Below are 6,000 nucleotides of genomic sequence, written 5' to 3'. Positions count from 1 at the left end.
TGTGTCAGTTTTACTCCCACAGCTAATGAAATCAGATGATGAGCACTTCAGTGAAATCCTGGACATAAAATCCTGATTTCTGACATCAAGTTCTTCTCTAATACCTAAACCCTCTGGTACTAAAGCAAAAACTGACAGTGACATTAAACTGGCCTTGTATCAATTTATTAAAACTCCAATAAAATGGACTAGTTCATTCAATCACCAGATGGTTTGGGCTTGATCACCTCCATGTTTCAGGTCTGATGCTCATTTGAACAGTTTGTGGAGTTGATATAATGACGTTTATCCATTAATCAGTTGTTCGCTGTTTTCACTTTTTATTTTCTGCAGGTTCATTTCAAGACAATGTTGTGATTTAATGAAGATTCTAGGGGTTATGACACATGCTGACCCTCCAAACTGACTTCATTTGAACCAAAAAAAACCAAAACAAAATCACTGCTGTGCATTGTATTTGTCCTCAGTTTATCTATTTAACACCACTAAACAAAATAAAACTGGCTTCATTTAAATCCCTCAATATGAAACCTTATCAGACACAAGAGTTCCCTCCATCTTCAATATTTTCATTCATTGTTTCTTGACATTGTGGTTTAATTTCGCTGTTAAAGTGAGTTTTCTTCAAGTAGATGTTACGGATAATCCACCTAAACCTCATTTAATTTTGTAAATCCTCATGTTTCTGCTGTGATTTTTCAGTTTTCCATCTGTTTTTGAAGGCGTTTGAATCCTGAAAGCGACAGAAACAGGAGGAGGTTTTGTTGTTCTGTTCCTCTGAGAGTTTGGAGTCACTAATCAGCCAATACTAAACCCCCATCCAGCCGGCCTCGGGGTCCGGGGGGGTCCGGGGGGGTCCGGGGGGGTCTGGGGGGTCCGGGGCAGATGGGGCCTGGCGCTCTGAAAGGAGGAGTTGTGTAATTAACCAGTCGCCTTCGGGTTCATTGTCGTAGTGGTGACGGTTGGACGAGCGACAGCTGCAGCAGACGGAGGTGAGAGAGGATGTCTGGTTTTAATGTTTTATCATCAAACATCATCTTTAATACATGAAAACACAAATGTACAGAGTTTTATCTTATTAATGTACATCCTGTCAGAATAGCCAGCAAATGAATCATTTCTATTATTTTCATGAGGCTTCACATGAAATAAACCTTTTCACATCAATAAAGTTGACAGAAAAATCTAGATATTTACAAAAACTGGCTTCATTATTATCTAAAATGTGCCAAGTAAATAAAGTACATTCAGCGTCCCAGAAACAAACACAAAATGTCATTTCATCTTTCTAATAAACAATTTAATTCTTTTCATTTTGTTCAGGTAAAATGTAACAGCAGTAAAAACATCATCAACACTTTATGTAATTTATAAATGTCCAGATTCATATGTTGTGGATTGATTCTGACCTCACCGGATCTGAAATGGAAATTTTCCAATGAAATATGTTGAAATCATCTTGTCTGTTGCATTTTTATATCTGTAGTAAAATGAGAAATAATGCCATTAGACAATCGATGAATTCAGTCAAACTTAAATAACACATTCTCTCTTCTTAGGTGAACAGCAACATATTAAGTTATAAAAGTTATAAAAATTACCATAAGTGTTAGTTGAGGATGTCAGTGTGTATTCTTTACAGGATGTGGATTTGTCCGTAGCGCCTGGTCCATCTTTCAAAGCTATCCGTGCTGACCTCCATCTACTGCAGGTCATACAATGATGTATACACTTATACCTACCTACATTTATACACCATTTGATGTTTCAGGTGCAGGTTCATTACACAAAGCAATAATAGACATTCACAAAATTTCCACATGGATACACACAAGCACATTAAATATGATTTGAAAAAGTGGATGAAAGATCCCCCGGCCTGTGGTCTTTGAATGTAGTCAGCAGTGGTTTTATTGATATAGATTCTGAGTTTTATGGAATGCTAATAATGTGTTTCTTAGTATTAACCTATATTGCTGCTGGGATAGTAATTGTTTTATATAATGTTTCAGTGACGTTCTATACTGTGTTCTGTTTGTCTTTGTTGTGCCAAGGCATGTATCCCGCTTACATATATATATATATATATATATATATATATATATATATATATATGGCCAAGAAAAGCAGCAGAACACACAGTTATCAGGGGGTCCAGAAAATCCGATGAGACCAAAATGATAAGTGAAGTACAGTTTAAGTCAGTGGTCTTTTTGGAGCAACATCTACTGGCCATTAGTGGTATTACACTGTTAATAAACTAAAGCGCTGGGTTCAGATTCAAGCTGCAGATGGTGCCACTTAATGGAAGAAGATGGATTAATAAAATTCAGGTTCTCAAATTGTTTGTCACGTCTTTGTTAACCAAACCTTATCTCTAAACCGTACACATGATGAAATATACACAGGGACATGATGAAATCACGTATAAACATCATCATTTCTGTTTAAAACATCATGATCTATTAAAACACTGTAACATGGATAAAGTTGAATGTAGAAATGCTTTGGGTTCCATTGGAAGGACTCCTCTAGGAATCTAACCGTCAACCTCTGTCTGTGTGTCAGGGTCATAGGTCACGGGGGCTCCTGAGGCTGGTAAATGCTGCTTCATTGTACTGATAAAGTCCTCCTCCTCCTCCAGGCCTGTTTCTGTTTATGTCCATTTGTTCACATCTCAGATCAGATCATCAGACGAGTTCATTAAAAACATAAAGTTACAGAACAAAAGTCATCACATCTGTGATGTTTTGAGCTTTTACTTCAAACATTCAGGAAATAATGATGCTACTTTAGACTTGACTTTCTTCAAAATGGTCCCTGTAATTTTTATGTTTGACAGGTTTTATTGATAATATTCTGTACTCCATCTTAGAGACAGAGCTTGTACTTTGTAAAACAGCATAAAAAATTAAAATGATGTAAAATATGAAATTCAGTGAGTATTTCCAGTGTGTATTAGAACTTTTACTTCAATAATCCATCTTTATATTTCTTCTTCTGCTCCTCATTACAATACTTTTAAGTATTTCATGTCCAACAGCTTTATTGTTTGTCATTTAATTCAACACTGTGAACTTTTCTGTGTGAAAACTTTAATTTCTGATTTATGAATAAAGTGCAGAAACAAAGAAAACAACTACTCCATAAATGTATGCAAATATGTGAATTTATGTTCAACTTCTTGCAGACTCAGAGGACCTTTGGCTCCACCCCCTGTGACTTCCTTCAGCCAATCAGAGTCTGAGTGAAATCTGTCTCCGTGCAGGAATCAGTGAAAACACACTCAGTCAGGCTCCATCTGTTGTGTGAAGGGCCACTGCTGGAGGTCAAAGGTGACCATTTCCAATAATAGCCATTAGCAATGCTGTGACAGGCTCGGTTGCCATGGTAACAAGCATGACTGACTTCATCAGCAGCGACGACTAAGACAAAATGCATCCGATGGAGTCAGGACTGTTACCAAACAGACTATGAAAAATTGTCTGACTGCAACTCCCAGGATGCACTTCAGTAACAGTGTAATGTAATGCAATATTTAAAGGAAAATGTGTAAAAGTCCAAATATTTTTAAAAAAATAAATAAAATTTGGGAGAAAAATAAAAATAACATCAAAGTATTGGGGGAAAAATCATAATATGAGAATTTAGTCTCAAGTCTTGTGCTTGTGGTTTGTGATGATGATGATGAAGATCATGAGGGTCCTCAGACATTGTTGATGACGTCCTGAATATTGGACAGATGAGGACGATGGCTGAAGAATCTGAAAACAATGAAAGACATTTTAATGTTCTGTCCTGGTCTTTCTGTTCTTGTGTCCTCATCTTTGCATCCTCATGTCCTTGTGTCTTCATGTGCTCCGTATTTGTGTCTTTGTGTCCCAATCTTTGTGTTCTTGTGCTCTCATCTTTGTGTCATCATGTCCTTGTATCTGTGTCTTCACATCGTTGTATTAGTGTCATCATGTTCTCCTCTTTGCGTTTTCATGTCCTCATCTTTATGTTCTTGTGTTCTCATCTTTGTGTCATCATGCACCTGTATTTGTGTCTTTTCATCCTTGTATCTGTGTCTTCACATCTTCATCTTTGAGTCTTCATGCATTTGTCCTTGCATCTTCATGTCTTCATTTTTGCTTCTTCATGTTCTCATTTTGGGTCCTCTTGTCCTGGTCTTTCAATGTTGATGCCCTGGTCTTTATGTCTTCACGTCCTCATCTTTGTGTCCATGATGTTTGGAAAACTCCAACCTTTGTGCTCCTGTGTGTTCTTCTTTCTTCCTTTTGCTGTCTTTTCAGAATAAAAGTTCTTTCTTATGCTAATCTGTGCAGCTGCTCTGTCGCCTCCTCTTCTTCTGTTCATCAGGTCATAGACCAAGGGGCCACAGAGAACCATGGGGGCCACGGGTTGGACCACATGACCCTGCTGCTGAGTGGAGGATGGTCTGGAAACATGGACAAAGTGAGACCCATCTAATCAAATTTGGATTAGATTATTTATAAAATATGTTTGATATGGTTTAGAACTCTCATATGATTCAGTTTGTCGAAGATGACATGTAAAAATCCAGTTTTATTGATGTGCACCTGAAGGTATTATCTGTTGCTCCAGGATGATTTAACCATTTTATTTAATTTTATTGTTGTTTTCTGTGTTCTCCAAGTTCTGACTGCAATTAATTAAATTATTCGTCAGTTGTTTTTTTTTTTTTTTTCATTATTATTTTATTGTATTGTCACTATTTTATTTATTTATTTATTTATTTATTTTTTAATTTTAAATAAGTCTTTGAATTGTAAGTATAGTAATCAGAATAATTCCAGAATAAGGTCACAATATAAAAAAACCCAAAAAACATTATATCGCAAGAATGAAGTTAAGATGGATAAAGACAGATAAAGAAGATAAATCATAAATATAAATTATTTATATATATGAAAAATATCATAATATGTTAATTAAAGAGTCATAATAAAATGAATTTAAATTGTAATATTTTGAGAACAATTTCAAAAAAGTCTTCATATAAATTCCTAAATATTTTAGTGTAACTGATATAATAATAATAATAATAATAATAATAATAATAATAATAATAATTCATAAAATAGCAGCTGCTTTGTTTGTGTCGGCTGACAGCTCACCTAATTTTCAAGTATATTTCTCATAAAAATGTTGGATAAATATTAAAAGTTTTCCATGTGATATGGTGTTGACACATCACAGTAAATACAGCCTCTATAGATCAGACAAATGTAGAATTAAATTCCTGTCCGAGTTCAGCTTCTGTACATATTACATCTGGTTTCATTGCTGACAACAGTATTAAAGTTTTATTTGTAATTTGTAAATTATTCTTTATGATCAATGTTGTCCAATAAGGCGTGCTATTATTTCATAATTAATTCATTGGTTTTCATTGATGCGATGAGAGCAGATCAATATAAAGAAGAAAATGAACAGGATATGAACCCTGAATGAGGATGTAATTAAGCCAACAAAGATCATGAATGGATTCATAAGGAGGAGAGGGTGAGAGCTGTTGTCTTTTATGGGTTTTGAGTGATTATTATTTCATTCTCCTTGTTCCTGTTTTTCTTCTGTTATTTGTATGTATTTCATCCTCCCTTAACTGCTGTTTCCACTGCACTCTTTCATGTTATTCTGAACAGGTAGAACAAGTATATGAGGCCATGCAGTACCGTCCACCACATGCATTTGTCTTCATCATGTAGATGTGGACCTGCTTGATGCTGATTGGTCAGTCTCACCCTGCATCATCAAACACAGGAGTTCTCTTTTTAAAGGTATGTGTAAGCGATAAATTTACCACCATGCCTCAGTCGCTTCTTGGACTAATTTTACTCTGATGTGTGTCTTGTATTAGTGGATCCTGGTTGATGCTATTACTGTCAAATACAGGCTTTTTTTTATTCACAAGTATCTTTTGATCAGTTTCCAGAGGTTTTCACAGGGTAGACCAACCAGATCTGATTGAAAAAT

This window comes from Sphaeramia orbicularis, chromosome 24, assembly GCF_902148855.1.
Source record: "Sphaeramia orbicularis chromosome 24, fSphaOr1.1, whole genome shotgun sequence".
NCBI classification, from domain to species: Eukaryota; Metazoa; Chordata; class Actinopteri; order Kurtiformes; family Apogonidae; genus Sphaeramia; species Sphaeramia orbicularis.
The sequence above is the reverse complement of the archived record's forward strand: the minus strand, read 5'-3'. Positions refer to the sequence as shown.